This window comes from Acromyrmex echinatior, chromosome 12 (assembly GCF_024713525.1).
Source record: "Acromyrmex echinatior isolate Ae372 chromosome 12, ASM2471352v2, whole genome shotgun sequence".
Taxonomy (NCBI): Eukaryota; Metazoa; Arthropoda; class Insecta; order Hymenoptera; family Formicidae; genus Acromyrmex; species Acromyrmex echinatior.
Genome location: NC_141863.1, coordinates 11,241,329 through 11,260,589, shown reverse-complemented (window position 1 = coordinate 11,260,589; position 19,261 = coordinate 11,241,329). Strand labels below are relative to the sequence as shown.

Here is a 19,261-nt window from a genome sequence, read left to right as displayed (position 1 = left end):
GACATCTTAAAAAAAATAATCAAATTACGAATTCTCTGATAAATCCTCATTTTATGTATACATATATACGCATTATATATATATATATATATTTTTTATATATGTATATTTTATATATTTTTTATATATGTAATTTTAATATTGTATATTTAAACATAGGGAATGCATAAATAGCTTAGCGTTGATAACTTCTATCTGCAACGTATGTATATTCACACATTATAGTATACATATATGCAATATTATATAATATTGCCTATATGTGTATTATATTTAAGTACACACACCACTAATATTTTAACATGATTAACTTCTTTTTAAACGTAGCAAAAAATAGTATAGCTGCGTATATTATATGTGTAATATATCTATGTATAGCTAATACATATCACATCCTGACCTAAAATGACATTGTACGACAGGAAAAGTGCTATTAGAGCCATGTGTCAATGTACACTGTCAATACTGAAAATCTATAGTTACGTATTTTCAGTACTCGCAGTCAATATCGGTACACAGTCGTAGTATCACTTTTTCCTATGATCAATATCATTTTAGGGTTCAGTCAAGATGTGACATATATTATTGTCAATTATTATTATTCACTGTTTCAAGAAAATAGGTCCATAATTTTAAAGTGCATCAAATGAAGCATTTGAATTGTATCAAGAATTGTATCAAGAAAGATCAATAAATTTATGACCAAAGACAAATATCGATAAAAGGAAAATTACTGCAAGAGTGTCGTGAATTCGTCTCTGTAGTGAAATCAGAGTTATTATTGGTAGGAGAAAGCAATATTTTCAATTCAGATCAATCAGGATTTAATTTAAAAACACATGCAAGAGAGAGAGAGAGAGAGAGAGAGAGAGAGAGAGAGAGTCGCACGCTAAAAGGCTCTTCAAAAAGTGTGAACATCTAATAATAATAATTGTATCTCCAGCTCTGTTATATGCTTCACTTTAAAAGTCTAAAAAATAAACAAAAAACTTTTTTAAAAATTCAAAAAAGAAAAAATATTGTAAAAAAATAAAATAAAGGGAATAGTTTCTCGCCACCTCCACGTTGATTCGATAGAGACCGAGAATGTTTTGCTGTCTTCATTAAAAAAAAATCAGATCCGCTACATTGGTTCCACCATATTGAATTCTCAAAAATTGGGATTCAGCAACTTCGAAAATCACCTATTCGTATACCCTATTCTGCATAACAAACGAGTACTTCGTTAAATACTCGAATTCACCCCTATATGTTCATAAGGGCGTTTTCTACCCTTAAAATGGCTTTTGGGTAGATATAAAAAAATACGTGTCAAATATTAGGTATAGTAAAAAGAAATCCATTATTTTTACTGCACCTAATATTTTTCAATGTATTACATATATGCACAGTCTCAGGACTCGGCGCTTGGATATGACACTTGGATAGCATTACTTGTAAGTACAAGTATTGGAGTTTGTATGAGAGATTAAATAAAGGAAATACTTCACACCGAGATCTAGTGCATGGCTTACAAAGGCATTAATTCATTGATCGATTCATTTAAAAGGAGTCTTAATTCAAAATAACTCTACTTATATGGTACTATTTACCATCATTACTTGTACTCGACGTGTGTAATGAGATTCGAATTCGATTAATCGAGTTGTGGAGCACTGGTTTTATACACACCGGTCACGTAGCGATGAAGCTAACGAAGACAGCACATATACGCGTTCAATTTCTGGATTATTAAATATTCCATTACGCTATCTCGTCTTGGCTTGTCGTAAAGGATGCATATATATTTATCCAGACCGGCATCTCTCGAAACAAGGTTGTCCTACAGTATGATAGGAGAAATTGGCTAACCCTTAATTAAATCATTTTGGCCCTCATCAATAATTTTAGTAAACTATGAACCGAATGCTAATTTCATTATGTTAGTCATTGCTATTCTTGAATTTTTCTTACACGTACTCTTTATGTTTATCGAAGATATTTTGATTTACATATATCGAAAAAAATAAAGAAAAAAGCGATGACTGACACATTGATAAACGATGATTCTAATTTATAAGGTTTCTGTCTCTTAACATCTGATTGGAGATTTCTATGTATTTGTAGCTACTGAAAAAGTTAAGTTAAAAAAGTTCCATTATCTACACATTTTGAGAAATCATGTATTTCATAAAAAAAAACATTTAACTAATTAAAATTTGTAACTTTTTTATACTACTTTATCAAGTAAAATTAAAAAAAAATCAGTTCAGATATTGAGAAGCAGAAACCTTATAAAGTGTAATTTTTTAATTTTAAAAATTTTATCAGTAAATTTTATTATCTTAATATATCACTTAAAACTGTATATAAATAATAAAAGAAACTTCATATCATTTCATTAATTTTTTTATATTAAAAAAAATTTAATTTCTTATATTATGTGTACCCAATTGGAAAATTTGCGTTAAATTTAATATTTCACAAGTCCCAAACGATTCCTAAAATTTAAATTTTTGTATTAATTTAATACAAGATGAATATATTAGGAAATAATACAAATATTATGTAAAAATTAACACAAAAATGCAACACTTTGATATTATTTAGAAATAATGTATAGATACATATTCTTTCAATAATAGTAATACGAATATTTTCATATTTTAGTTTAGTTAATGTGGACGAAAAAAAGATGTTTGCTTGCAAAAAGTCCAATGATGATATTTGTCTTAAAGTTGATGTGAAAACTCCAAGTTTTCCAATATGACAGATATCTTGGACAATTAATATCTAAAACACATTTTTTCGTATTAGGTGTTGGAATTAATTCGTAGCGTTTTACAAGTGATGGGAAGTACTTTCATTAATGTATTTTTTAATGCTCATGTGAAATAAATAACATTCTTTCATTAAAAAACGCTACGAATTAATTCCATCACCTAATAACATCTCCTTATCAGTGAATCCTACAATAAAAATAGCTATAATCAATCTTGTAAAGGAAAATGTCTTCTACAATTTTTGTTTAAAATATTTTTTGTAATTCTAATCGAGCAGCGACGTAAAGTGAAACAGTTTAGTGAAATTTCAAAGAAAGCTACGCTTTCAACTGACTTTTTTAAATTAATGACTATTAATTACATAATGGTTCTCATGTACAAAAAATATTTATAATTAACAATTAGTAAATTATTAATTTTTAATTATAGTCATTAATTAATTATTTAATTAACACAATGTCATGGTTTATTTCGAGCTATAATTAAATTAACTTAAAATTAATATAATTAACATATTAATTATATTAATTTTAAGTGACATTGTGTTAATTTTTAAGAAAATGTACGAGCATTTTTTATTCCATTTTAATTATTTCGCAGTATTTACAAGTATTATTTTTGCAGTCAACTTATTTCCATACCATTGTGAGTTATAATTTTAGCTAAATCATTGTAGTTGTGAATTAGGTCTGCGCCGTAAGCTTTACTTACTAATGGTGTGGAAATAAGTTTAACAGCAATTACTAATTAGTGAGTGTAAATAATCATTGATAATTTATTAATTATTAACTATAAATTTTATGTATATTAATATTATGTAATTAATAGTCATTAATTAAAGAAAATCAGAAACGTGAAAACGTTGAAAACGTAGCATCTTTTGAAATGTTAATAAACTGTTCCACTTTGAGCTGCTGTCCGTTATCTATTAGAGTTATAAAAAGAATCTTAGACGAATATAAAAGTAATAATAATGGAATCTCAAAAATAAACATAACAAAAGACATGTCAATGAGAATACAACGCAAGTCGCAACACGCAATAAAAGATTACGCATAAATAACAGTCGACTAACTTGGCATATACACAACACATTATGAATTAAAAAATAATAATGGGATCGATATCGATTCAATTTTTTTTTATATTAAGAAATTTTTTGTTTTGGTTATTCCTTCCTATTAGAACGAAAAAGATTTATATAGTTTTGCAATTCTTTTTTTAAATGAAAGAAATATATTTTTTATATGTAACAAAAAATTGTTTTAAATGTAAACTATTTTTTTATGTATTACAATAATAAAAAGATTACGGTTATACTTAAATGAAAAAAATTTTTTTGTTATTTTTTTCCAGTACAATTTATTATTACTTCGCATACCTATATCCTGATTTTATTAACTACAATTAAATATATAAAATGAGGCTCGAAAGAATCTCTCAATGTAGAATATAAAAAAGCCTATCAGAGCCTACATCAGTTGTTCGGATGCAAAAAACTCTTTATTTTTGTGTGAATGTAATAAAACAAATAATAAATCCTTCAATTCAGATCCTTATTAATATAAAATATAAATTGAAATTACATAACGAAAAATATAGTGTATAGACAATGAGAGTTTTACACAGCGCGGGAATTGTGCAATTTATATAATAGTCATAAACTCTTCACCTAATATATTGGAAACAACGACTTTTCAATATAAACTTAATTCGTACGTTTCGATTTATTTTAAACCGAATTATCTTCAGCAAATTCATAGAATATAATATATGTGTCGACAGAACTGTTGAACATCGTTGAAGTTATGTTCTATGTAAAACCGAGGATGAGTATCTCTCTACTGTCTGGTAGGGAGTAGCTCATTTTTTGCCTCTCCGCTGTTTAGTCAAGTGACTAACTATAAAGTAAAATACGTATAATAATTTTTGCCATTGTGAATTCAATGATTTGCTTATCTTACTCATCCTCATAGATCACAACACGGTTGCTCAAAACGCAAGTTTAATTATAAAAAATAACAATTAACGAGACGCACACATTTGTTCTTAAATAGAGTATAAATTTATGAAATAAACAATGTACAATATATATTGTCAAACGTGTGTTATCGAGATAGAAGTCAGAGGAGCAATGACTGTTAAAAATATAATCTAAGCGCCACGTCCATGGAAATATACAAAACATACGTCATACTACTATAATAAAACAAATTTTAAGGTGAATACATAATGTCATTTGAATTACATTTTGAATTTCTCTAAAATGTTCACATAAGAATGATGCAGAAACTTCGTGTCTGATTGCAAATTCAAATCATTTGATTGCAATCAAATATGCAGCATTTCTGAAATGAGCCTTCTACTCAATTGTCTTTCTCTATCTATAATAAGATTTTTATTTGTCTCCCATCCAAATTCGTGGCTGTGTTCCAATCTATGCTGTGTGATAACAGTTTCACAGAAAGTTTTTTTGATGTCATTTCTGTGTTCTTTAATTCTTGTTTTTAACGTTCTGTTTGTCCAACATAGATTGCATCATAGTCTCGACATTTTATTTTATAGATAACATTTTTGTTGGAACTTGAAGGGAGTCTGTCTTTATAGCCTTTTATAATTCCATCTAATTTGTTGATGCTACGATACAAAGATTCGCATTCATGTTTCTCGCTATGTTTTTAAATTAATCAGAAATTGCAGGCAAATAGGGAACCGTGAACCAACTCTTCCTCGCATTTTCATCCTCGAACTGTTACACTGTTTTGATGTGTCTTGATGAATAAAAGATTTAATTCTAGAATTAATGACGCTGAAAATGAATTCAATAGGATAATCCATTTTCCATGAAAGTAGTAATTATAAATTCTATGTTTTTTGTGTGATACTTAGGATGCGACAACAAAAGAAGCCTATCTAACATCCCATCAGATAATAACTCCTTTCTTTTGTGTAATCGGATGGAGAGAGTGAAAATTCATGAACCTACTGGAAATTGACGGTTACTGAAATCAATCAAATTCTATTGCATTTTTGTTCATGATTAGTGTTATATCAAGGAAATTTAATTTTTCCCCTCCAACTTCCAGTGTGAACTTGATTCTTGAGTGCATTGAGTTAAAAATATTCAGAACTTCATTAATAGAATCATATGGCAAAGCAATGTCGTCTCTACGTATCTTACATAGAATGGTAAGTCAATTTTCAAACTTTCCAATGCTTTATTTTCTAAATATTCGAGCACTATATCTGCCATGATGGGGGACAGCGAAGAGTCCATGGGAGTGCCGTATGTAAATTTTATTGTCGAATGCGAAGAATGTCGAATCCAAGATCAATTGCGCTGCTATGATAAACTCTTTTTTTGGAATATTAGTTTTATTGGCAATGTATTTCCATTTTTTCACCAAACATTCGATGGCCAATTCCACCGGAATGTTGGTGAACAAGGATGCAATAATAATATCAAAGCAAGTCCATCGTTTATAAATTTATCATTTAACTTTTTAACTAACATAAAACTATTATCAATATGGCTCTGCGGTTTGGGGGTTTTATATCGACCAATCATATCCTGTAGGAATGCAGTTAAAAGGTACAGAGTGCCGTATGTAAATTTTATTGTCGAATGCGAAGAATGTCGAATCCAAGATCAATTATAGCGCTGCTATGATAAACTCTTTTTTTGGAATATTAGTTTTATTGGCAATGTATTTCCATTTTTTCCCCAAACATTCGATGGCCAATTCCTGGAGGGCTGTTTACGTATGAGATGATAATTCTATACTGTGAGCCTATTTTGTGAATTTTGGGTAATACGTAGGATCTCGGCAAATTCCCATCACTGCGATGAAGTTTTTTGTATGTTTTATTATCAATGTATCCTTTATTTTCCCACTTTTTTAATGAAACTTGTGTCTTTCTTACTAGACTCGATGTTGGATCTTTATTTATCTGTGTTTTTTAACATGTTGTACTGTCTATATAATCTTCTTTATTAAGGGCAGTGATGTTACCTTTATCCGCTCTGGTAAACATAATGTTTGGATTGTTTTTAACAAAAAGAAACGTAGTCTTTGTTAAATGTGATAATATTCGATTGTTAGAATCATTAATATTTGATGAAGTCATTTTCTGGATAATAGGTATCAACCGATTTTTCACTGCAATCCTCACTTGAAGCTGTAATCTATTTATACTATTTTCTATGTTCTTGATAAACTCTAAGCAATTTTTCTTAGTGTCACTCGATGACAGAGCAAAATTGTTACCTAATTGTAAGAGGCATTGAATTTGTTGGAATTGAAGCGCTTGTACGATTTATGAACCAATTGTTTTTAACACATTTTAACGAGGACTGGATGGTATCTGTTGCAAAGTTAGATGGATGAATTAAGATTTCAACAGATTCATTGTTGCTCTGTGTTGAGTTAGCACAAAAAAATTTATTCACATTTTTCTGAGAATCTGTATAAACTTCATGTGAACTACAACAGTGGATCTAAAATATAGTATCGGTCTAATATTCTTAAGCTTCTCGATATTTTGCTTCCGGATTAACCACTGCATCTTTTGCCAATTCTATTATGTTCTTGTTAAGACAACCAACTAAAATAGGTATTCTGTTTATGAGAAATAAACGAATTACATTTGCGAATAGGAATTCAACTCGAGATTTATCTAGTTAGTTTAAACGTTTGTGTTCTAAAATAGAACAACTTCGTTGAAATTATGCTCTTTGTGAATAAAAATTACATAAGTAACGCAAATTCCAATATAGTGATTTTCGGCAATTTAGCTCGTTCTTCTTTATCCAAATGCCAAAGCTACGTAATGAATACCAAATGATTATCGAAAATATTAATTTATGCTATAATAATATGAAAATTTAACATAAAGTAAAATACAAATAAAGTAAAGTAAAATCAAAGTCATATACATTGCGTCAATAAGTAGAATCACATCGCTCATCAGATTGTCAGATTTGCTATGTAGTCATTCAAAGGATACACGAAAAACGAAAAATTAGAGAATTGTTACAATTATTTGTCTGAATTTTAATTTTAATTACCATGTTACTTAATTTGTGTTACTTATGTAATTTCGATTTATATTTTATATCGATAAGGACCCGAATATAAGGATTGAAATGTTTATTATATTATTCGTTTTGTTACATTCACACAAAAATAAAGAGTTTTCTATGCATCTGAACAACTGATGTAGGCTCTGATAGACTTTTTTATATTCTTCACTAACTACAATTAATTATTAGAAACGCATCGCATCGCCGGCAAGATTTGAACATATAGTCCCTACAACGGTAGTCTAATACATTTACGCTGAGCTAACCGCACGCTTGTGATCGAGTCATTGCGAACTTATACCTTTTACTGTATTTATTCTTAATTTCATTATTCTTGGTAGGAAATGTTACCTCTGTGTATCGTTTTGTCCTTGTTGTTCAATTAATGTTAAACAAAGATAAGAGGATACACGACGGCATCCGTCGACAATGTTTTAAAAACGTATACACAAACGATACATAACATACAAAATATGTTCATATTTGGACATTTTAAAAATGTTCATCTCATGCAAAAAATTTTCTAAATCTGTTCGCGTTATGTTGTTTTCACTGACTTAACAAGTGAACATTTTTTTAAGATTGCAGGAGGAGTTTCATTTTTATTAGTATGTCCTAGCGACGTCCACGGGATGTCTTCTGAACATCCCATGGACGTCCCTAGGACATCTATGTTGTGTTAAAAATTTTCAACGACACAAAAGTCTATACTTCGTACTGTTTAGGTACATTATGGTACATAACCCGTATCGTATCAATACGGCATACTATTATCGACAGGAGACAGACTGTGGAGATCTCTAATCAAAGACGAGATATATATGATAACTGGTACTCTGAAAGTACAGCGTATGATTTCCTAATCTGAAAATAGTCGTTATAATGTTAAAATTAAATATTAGAGAGTAACTGACTGGATGTTCAGTTGAACTGTACAAATTTCTATCAGGTCCATATTGAACAGATATATCATAACTATACATCCATGATTATATAGATATTCATGGATCATCGAAGTGCAGCGGTTTCCATATAATTTCAGAAGTCAAGGATAGTGGATGGCGATACGCAACCGGGTGACTGTTTCAAAGCACTATGAAATTAATTTCTGAATTCAGGGAAAAACGTTTTTTTTTTATTATAATTTTATGATGTGTATTCTGGAATAAGATATTAATAATAATACTCATATAAGAATCATTTTGTTTTGATTGTGGTCTTGTTTAATATATTAATTTAATCCAGTTTTAGTCTATTGCGACCTAAAATGGATGTTTTTAAGAAATCCAAAATGATAACACTGGATGTCTTTAAAACATTTTTTAAATATCCATGGATCTAATTTGGATGTTTTTAATATGTCCAAAACGTCCAACATGTATGTTTTAAATATATTTTTAAAATGTTACTGTGTTGTCTGGGATAAATATCTAATGATCGTATTTTCCTTGTAGTGCCTTTCAGTATAATCATAGTAGTAATATGTTTTCCTGGAGGTTTTAAATTCGAAATGATATTGGGACAATGTCCAGTCCATGAATCAATAATAAGAACGCTATTAGAATCAATGTTTAGAAAATAAGTTTCTTTTAACTATATTTTAAAATGATCCATAAGAAATATAAATGTTAATTTAATAACTTTCTTACGACTGTAGAAAGTATTAGATTATTAAATAAAGTATAAAATATAGGAATGACAATTGATTAATTATATACCAGAGATTGCAATTCTTTATTTTGTTTATACAAATTTATATTACTTTTCAATTATGGTAATAATATATGAAAATCTGTTATTAAAAAAAATTAACTTAATTACCTATCATTTTACCAGACTTTAGTGTGCTATTACAATAATATTTGTTAATTTGAAGAAGGTTTCTTGAATTCTCTTGGTCCAAATATACCTTTAACTTCTTTTGTACAATAAATAAAGGTGACAACAAATTTCCATTACATGATATTATTAGTTGTATCGTATATGAGTGTGTTGTTGAAGATATAGATTGCACGACACGTTCTACTTTTTTTATTTCTTAATAAGACAATGATCTTTCAGAATAAATTTCCAATTGAAAATCACTTTGATCCGAATTAAAAACATTTGTAGATCTGAACTGTTTAATAAATTCATTGTTTTCAAAAAATTATCAGCTGTTTTTTTTTAAATCAATGATTCTTCTAGTGTTTTTTTAGTTACAAATTTCGTAACTTTCCTTGATATAATTCAATGAGACTTCTTGAATTTTAATACCAAATTGTGAGATGCTTTAAATATAGGATTTACATTTTCTATTTCTTCTTGAAATTGTAAAGCTCACCTTTTTAGATCGATATCATGAATTCTGATTTAACAGCTGCAGTAAATTTATCATGTGTAAATTGGAGATATAAGATAATTTTTCTGTATGATTTCTACCCAATTGTAATTATTCTTTCCATCGTCTTAATTGACATTCAAATGAAATTCTCTTAAATTTATTTTGTATTGATTTTAGAGGACAGTTTCTTTTGTTTTTATTTTCTTTATTATGTGTCCCAGTTGCGTTCATACGCAACAGTTCGTCTTTTGTAAGAACTGTCAAAGTTTGTGTCATCATTTGAACATTGAGGATAAGAATTTAAATTGTCTTCACTCCATGCTTTCATCATTATCTTTAATTACTTTGAAATTATGTAATTTATAAGGTTCTTGATAATAGAGATATATGTTTCTTCACTTGTTTCCAATCCATTATAATGAAAAACGTAATCCAGCAATAATTTTTGTATATTTTTTTTTAATTCAACTTCCGCTTCAGTTATTAGTGTTTTTGTTAGATGTGTTGTACTTATAGATTCTAATAAAAGTCCAACAACATTAAGCGAATTAATAATCATTTCTAAAGATATTAAACTTTGCTTTGAGTCGTAATGTAAAAATAATTTATCAAATTGCATCCATATGATTGTAACAAAATGACTGCATTGACTAAGATTGCCATATATTTATACTGTCCATTTATATTTATCTTGAATGTACACGTAACTTTATATCATATTTTACATTATCATTTATTTTGAACATGTTGTATGTATCTTACAATTAAAAGTGCATTGAATTTGTTGAGTAGTGAGCTCTCGACAGTAAATAGATAGCAGCACGACGGGCGCCGCAATCGCTTGTATAGCCAACTACATTTTATATACTCTATATTCTTCTTTGATATTTACGAGGGCAAGGTGAAAAGTAACCGACCTCAACATGAAAACATGAACTATGTACAAAGTTTTTAATTAAGTACCAAGTGTTATATATCAAATTATTCGTATTAAAAATATCTATAATTTATACTTTGACCACTTTTCTGAACAATTCATAGCTAAAAAGTTAGAGTTAAAAATATGTTAGCGCTTTTTTTCAAATCTGCCGCAGCAACTTATAAGCCTACCGAACCTATGCTAACCTGTAGAGAAAAATGGTCAAGGCAGAAATTGTAGCCGCCTTTAATGTGAGCAATATGATATATAACACTTGAATATATACCGAAAAGTTTGACTTCGATGGCGGCATCTTCAACAACAAGTCGTACTTTTTTTCTTAAATTTTCGTTTTTTGCTTTTTTTCTTCTTATGATTTTTTGGCTATAACTTTTTAGCTGTGGATTGTTTAGCAAAGTGGTCAAAGGAGAAATTATAGATATTTTCAATGCGAGTAATTTGATATATAACACTTGGTACTTAAAAACTTTGTACATAGTTCATGTTTTCATGTTGAGGTCGGTTACTTTTCACCTTGCCCTCGTATGTCAAGACAATAATCTCTTTCTTGTGTATCACAAAATATATTCATTTTTTTTCTTTGTAATCCTGTGTGTTCACTTATCATCTCACACGACAGATTATGGGCCCAGCAAACTTCCACTGCGCGATGAAGTACTGAATTACGTGATAAGTGAAGAAGTCCGTTCGAAAAGTAAGCGAAACGATTAGTGTGCATAACAAAGAAAAATGATAGATAAAGATGTTGCGATTGACAACGATGATAATTTCAAGTTTTCGAGAAATTAAATATATCGTTGTTATTTGAAAAGAGAGACAAAAGTATCGATGGAAACGATAAAGCCGGAAGGAGAGAATGTCGCAACGTGTAAAGCGTGATGCAAACGAGACAACGAGGCCCGTTACTATATTGCATCTACGATAGAACAGCGATTCATAAAACATATTCTTCATTGTAAGAATGCCAAAGAAATGTGGGAAAAGATCTATAACATCTTTGAAAAGAAATCTGCTGCGTAGATAATTATGTTATAACGAAAGCTACATAATCTGAAACTCGGCGCAAACGAAAAGAGTGACTACATAGCGGAAGCTCGTAATCCGGAAGCTCGCACAACTTGAAAAGGTGATAGTGACATCTAGAGACATGTTGCAAACAATTATCATTGATTGCCATAGTGCAGTGGTTTTCTGTTTGGCTAGAATATCAAACCAAGCATAGATATTGCATAACCTAAAAACAGAACTAATAGCGGTTGAAACTAATAGACTAGACTAGAGGAATAGACTAGAGGAACTTCTATCTGCTATATAAGGATAAAAAAAGAAAGAATAAACGGAGGATGCCATTTTCGTCGCGCGAGCTGACATTACTAAAGAAGGAACTAATCAGGTATGGCTAGCTGATAGCGGTGCACCGTATCATATGACCCATGATAAATCCATATTTGAGAATATGAAAAGAATAGATATTAAATTAAGCGATAAAAATTGTGTGCCAGTAATAGGAAAAGGCGACATAAGAATTGAAGCTTCAGTGAACGGCAAGTGGAAAATGTGTTGTCTAACCAATGTTCTGTGTGTACTTGACCTTTGTACGAACTTATTTTTCTTTCTCACAGTGTACCATAGCTACAAGATAGAATCAAAAAATTAAACATGAAGGTAATAAAGAACAGCAAAACTTATGCCACTGCCAAAAGAAAAGGCAGTCTGTACATAAATTTAGAAAACCAATCATCGCCGAGGCAAATGTAACGGAACAAAAGACGGAATTAAACGGACAAATTACAGTTGTGGCACGAATGCCTTGGACATGCCGGGATTACCACAATGAAGAAATTAATTGAAGACAATCCTACAATTAATCTAAGAAGGACTTGCGAAAATTTAAGTGCGAAGTCTGTATATTCAAAAAAATGAAACGGAAATCGTTTAAGCCTCAGATGAAAAGTTGTACGAATCAGGAGAAATGGTTCACTCAGATGTATGCGGACCTTTTTAGACAGAGTCATATAATGGTACAAGATACTATGTTGTATTCAAGGATGATGCAAGTGAGTACCGATGCATTTACACAATCAAAAGTAAAGATGTTTTTGAGAATACAATATGCTAATGTTTTACGTAATCCTTTTAAGTCAGACATTAAGATAAAAACGGACAACGGACGGGAATACATCAATGAATCATTCAAGAAGTTCCTTAGAGCTCATGGCATAGAACATCAAACGATTGCTCCATAATCTCGAACAAAACGGCAAATCTAAAAGAGATATACAAACAATTAATGAAATGATTCGATCTATGATTTTTGGTAGGTATCTTCCCAAGTATCTGGTCTGAAGTTAATATGGCCGCATACATTCTAAATAGATCAGCAGCTAGTAAAAGTAACACATCGCCTCGAGAGATGGAGTGATAAGAAACCACATTTATTGTCGATCAGAGTATTCGGATATGTTGCCTACGCACATGTACCAAGTCAAGAGACAGAAGCTTGACCTCAAAGTGAAAAAATTGATATTCGTCGGTTATTAAGGAAACTCAGATAATTGCAGATTGTTTGATCTGAGACGTAAAATCATTGTGGCAGCCAGCATAAAATTCGATGAAAACGCTCAAATTTCTTCGAAAACAGTGGGAGACAACGAAACGCCGATGTTTATTATACAAAATGATAATAATTTAGAAGATGAGTCGGATCAAGAAGAGAAAATGATGATCGAATGGCTCAGTGCCAGCTCCAACATGGATGAAGAAGAGTCACTGACAGAGGAGATCACGGAGGAAGGACTCACCGGTAACTACAAAAGATACAAGAGTATTGCGCGATCGTGCGACGATCAGAAAACCTAAAAGGTTACTTTACCCGCAAGTAAACATAGCTGAAGAGCTAGAATTGACGACTTTCAAGGACGTATTACAAAGTTCAAAGGCCGATTAGTGGAACGAAACAATAAAACAAGAATTTTCGGTACATTTGAAGAATAAAATGTGATTCAAGTCACATAAACCTGAAAATAAGAAGGCAATAACATATAATGGATATTTAAGAAAAAGGTAATACCAAATGAACCAGATCGTCATAAAGCTCGGCTAGTAGCTCGGGGATTCACACATTGGTATCAATTGTTCAGACACTTATGCACCAGTCGTACGTTATGAGAGCATCCGAATGTTACTGATCCTGCGAAAGAATTTGACATAGCACAATTTGATGTTAAAACTGCTTTCCTCTACGGAACCTTGAAAGAAAACATTTGGATCCAATTACCTTGACCGGAGAAAGATCGTATTGTGAAACTACGGAAGTCACTGTATGATTTAAGACAATCTCCGCACTGTTGGAACGAAAAATTTAACGAAGTTTTGATGCAGTATCCAGAGAACAGAGATGATTGCTTATATATCGATAAAATTGGCGACGAAAAATTATATCTTGTTCTGTACGTGGACGATGGACTTCTTCTGTGCAAATCATCAGAGATGTTGCACCAATTTCTACGACAGCTAAGTTTGAAATTAAAATATGGATTTCAAATTATTTCGTTGGCATCAATTTATTAAAAAAGTCAAAGAAACAAACTCCAAAACCAAAGATTTTGAATATAAAATTGCATCATTTATTACAGAGCATGATATTTCATTTAATACTTCTAACCATTTAACTAAATTAATTTATTCAAAGCCGTACAAAATATAAAATGCAATAGAACTAAATGTAGTCAATTAATAAAAGATGTTTTAGGCCAAAAAGTTTTTGAAGAAATCATTGCTAAACTCAAAATTCACAAATTTTCATTGATAGTAGATGAAAACACTGATCATAATTGTATAAAACATTTAACAATAAACATTAATAATAATTGCAAGGTTTTTAGAAAATTTTAAAATAAATGTTACTTTTGTAACTCCATTGTAGACGGTTCTGCAACAGTACTATATAACGTTATTATATAAATTTTTTTAATAAGTTTGAAATACCATTTAAAGAAAACATGATAGGCTTTGCGGCTGACGGAGCTAATACAACGATGGATGATCATCATTCTCTAAAAACTATGTTAACTAATAATATACCTGGACTTTTTGTATTAAAATGTACCTGTCATTCTTTAGCTTTATGTGCATCATATGCTTGTATGAAGTTATCTAGAGGGCCTAAAGATTTTGTACGCGATGTAGATTCACACATGAAATATAGTTTTAAAAGAATGTCCGAATTTAAAGATTTTCAACAATTTGTAGACCACAATTTGTAAAACCACATAAATTACTATTACCAGCTCAAACTTATTGACTTTCTTTGATATCGGTAATTAAAAGTCTTATGATGATCAAGCAATATGATGCATTAAAACTTTAAATCTCAATATCTTAGTGATAAAATACAAACATCTGAAAATATTCATAAGAAACTTCAAGATCCTTTAAATAACCTGTACTTAGAATTTTTGGAATATATTTTGCCAGTATTTACTAATATGAATGTGGAATTTCATGCAGAAATTCCTAAAATTCATTTATTACATGACATTATATCTTCAGCGTACAAAATAATTCTTGAATGTTATAAAAAAAGAAATATTAACCTCCAAAGATATAAGTAAAATTCAATATAGAAATCTACGCAACTTTGTTTCAATTGATAATTTATTTAGAACCAAAAGTAAATGGACAATTTCATAGATTAGAATTAGATGGAAAAATTACTGCTCAAGAAAAACATGATATGAAACTAAGATGCTTGGATTTCTATATTGAAAATACTAATCAAATATATTTAAGATTTCCGTTCAATGCACCACATATACAAGCTCTAAAACATTTAACTTTCCTAAATCCAAAAAAATAGATTTGATTATTTCATTAGGGCCTGTGGTAACAATTTCAAAAAAATATTATTAAACGTTGATCTCAATGAATTAGACAGAGAATACAAACTCTTCCATAATAGTAATGTAAATAAAAAATGAAGAAATTGTAGAATTTTGGAGGGAAATAGGTAATCTTAAAAAGGGTAATAATACTCCTGCTTTTCCTGTAATAATACAATTTGCATTTGATTTATTATGTTTACTACATAGCAGTGCTTGCGTGGAAAGAATATTCACTACCAATTTAAATAAAACAAAAGTAAGAAATCGGTTAAGTTTAACAGGTATTTTACATACCAAAAGATACATACATGATAATGGTGGAAATTGCTACAATTTTATTACTACAAATTTAATTACTAAAAAATAAAAGTTATTTTTGCATAACATAAAGTATTATGGAATTACATTATAAAAATTTGGAAGTGAAAATGGTGAAGACTTATAATCTTAATCAGCAATAATATAATCGTTAAAATGTAATAAGTTGGTTATTCAGAAATGTATTAATTTATTTTGTATGTATATAGTTATTATACAATAATATATTTTTGCCATATGTGATAATGATGAAAACTATTACAGTGGGTGCATTAAACGACAACCGTTCACTGAGCGCTCAGTGGGTATTTTTTTGGCGTATTTCAATAGATTCTAAAATATAGACTAATCAGATCAAAAAAACTGACTGAGAGCTCACTGAGCGATTGTAGTTCATAATGCACCCAATGTTACGAAGAATGTAATCATTAAAGCGTAACAAGTTTATTTTTAAGAATTATATTTATTTGTTTCTGACAGTTATTTTATAACAATCTGTGTAATGATAGAGACTGTTGCAATCGTATCGCCAATATTTTAATTACCGAGATCAAAGAGTGCATCAGAAAGTGCAAATGCTTAGGTACTGGATGCACGTTAAGTACAATGAATTGTTTAATTAGTTTGTATTTCAGTAATTTTGTTTAATGTCATCATCAGGCGTTAGATAAGATGTATCGAAAAATGGAAAATATTTCCAGTGATGTTATTGTATAGGGATAAATATACTTGAATATAAATGGCAAATGCAGTACTTATTAATTTTTTTCGGATGAGTCACATTCTTGACATGATTTGCAAGTCTATAAAGATCTCCCCTCCTTTTTTTTAGTCGTTTAACGTATTTGGTGATTTTTAGGACATTTTAGTAACTTTCCAGTTTCTCATTTAATGAAATATTTTTTCGATCCGCGGCAACACTGATTGTGTTAGATTTCGGATCGTATTTCGCGTCCTTGTATTGTATCATACTTGATACAATTATCATACGTTATAATTTTGTGCCGCGCGTTATTGTCACGAGAGCGCCTTATTGTTAGATTTCAAATCATATTTATGTACGCCCTATTGTCGCATCATTTTCGTCGTAACAGATCTCGTTATTCTCGCGGTCGAGTTCGAAGTCAAAATTGTGCATGCGTTAAGCGCGGTCAAGTGCTTCTGCGCTTATCGCAGGCTGGCTATTTTACTTCATTAAGCATCAACGATTTGTAGAGTTGCGCAGAAACTTGGAGCTCGCGTCGTTGAGAATAAAAATCCTAGTATCTAATATCGTGAGTCGAGAACATCGCTTGCAAGGGCAATCACGCCTCCCCCTCATCGCTTTGTGCTAATATATGAGCGCTAACTTAACATCCAGCGTGTATGATATCGTGTAAATGAACGACCAATTGTATCTGTTATCTCTTGTTGTTATAAATTCTGCATATTTTATTGTGTATCGCTTTGCTCATTCTCCAAGACATCTTCCATTCTCGGCCACGAATCACCCCCTCTACCAATCTCGTGGCTGCATCGGTTATTCAGATCGTCCACGTTCGTGATCTTGTAGAGATCTTTGGAATCACGTAACATCTTCGAACTAATTCCGAGAAAAAGTGGCACGCTCCCTCGTGCCTGGCGTCTAATATTCGATGTTGAGAGTAAGAATAATTGGAATTTGTTAGATTAATGAACATTATTAGCTCTAAATGAAAAATGGTGACTACCAGAGAAACTGTAAAGAATTACGATTACGAATGCGCGACGAAGATTTTGCACCACGCTCATAAGTGCGATCACAATATATACAGTCATATAGCATATAAAAAACATTAATTGTGCTGTATAGAGGACTATTCTGCGATGACCTTGACCTTGACATATATTGTGACCTTGCCCGAGTGACGAGGCCCCGAATGACCTTGGATAAATTTTAGCCGTCACTCGTTGTTCCTCAAAAAGTTATTAACAAAAAAAATTCATCAATAAAACCTAATTTTTGGACACGACTGCGCTCCGTTGAAACAAATTCCCTGTTTTAACAGCACAAAATATTTTCTTATACAATTACTTATATAATTTTTCTTAAATAATTTTGCCTCATCGATTTCGACAATTCTTTTCCGCTAATTTGACTTTAATTGTTTGTTAACCATTGATTCATGAGCTCAGAAGCTAGATTGTTATAATTGAATAGTTATTAAAGTAGAGAATATTTTTAAGTAAGCATACAAGTTTTTTGTTTCAAAAACACAAATTTTCTGCTTTAAAGCTCTTGACTACTCAGCCAAGAATTCTGCGTTAACGGTGGCAACATAGAATCAAATAGCGGTCTGGCGAAACGATAGCCACACACTTAAGCACGAGCTTATGTTATGTATGCTCACCTGTGGCGCGCCGAGAGTGAACGAGACAGCGAGCTCCTTCTCACATTAATCGCTTGTTTCAAGCGACCGAAAATGCTTTCTCGGCAATCTCGGTCGCTCGGCGGTCCTAAGCATCAATAAGGGGCGGGGCGTATTCTAAATAACATATAAATTTAAATAAATTGTTCGAGATCGGTAATTCGAAAGAAAAGCAAGAATTCTTTCAGTCGATCGACATTAATTGTCATTGAACGCATGCACAAATTGAGCTCGTGATTTCATCTCAAACATGATTTTAATCCTCGTTAAAATCATCAAATTCGTCGTTCTTTGTTCTTTTTAAAAACAATTCGTTACACGCAAACAAGTTGTCGTTACCGGCAACGGACAATCGAAGGTTCTAGAACAATTCAATTCGCGCACGCGAGCGCCGCGCTCCGACGAATACGTCACGCGCTGTCACCAATCCCACGCACGGATTTTCTGTCGCGCATGACTGTTACGTTGAACGTCGCTAGAAAAGAATCCAAAGCGCCAATCAATTTTGTACACCTAATGCCACGTAATAATTACGATTGTGGCAAATTTTTATTGGATTTTTCCC

The 19,261-nt window shown here is 30.8% G+C and overlaps 1 long non-coding RNA gene and 1 pseudogene across 1 annotated transcript in view; one reads left to right on the top strand and one right to left on the bottom strand.

Annotated features, from left to right (window-relative positions):
* LOC147907892 (uncharacterized) overlaps window positions 1–19,261 on the top strand; it is a 240,102-nt gene that overhangs the window by 15,346 nt on the left and 205,495 nt on the right. The gene's annotated exons all lie outside the window — the stretch shown is intronic.
* LOC147907899 (uncharacterized) lies at window positions 1,896–10,499 on the bottom strand (annotated as a pseudogene).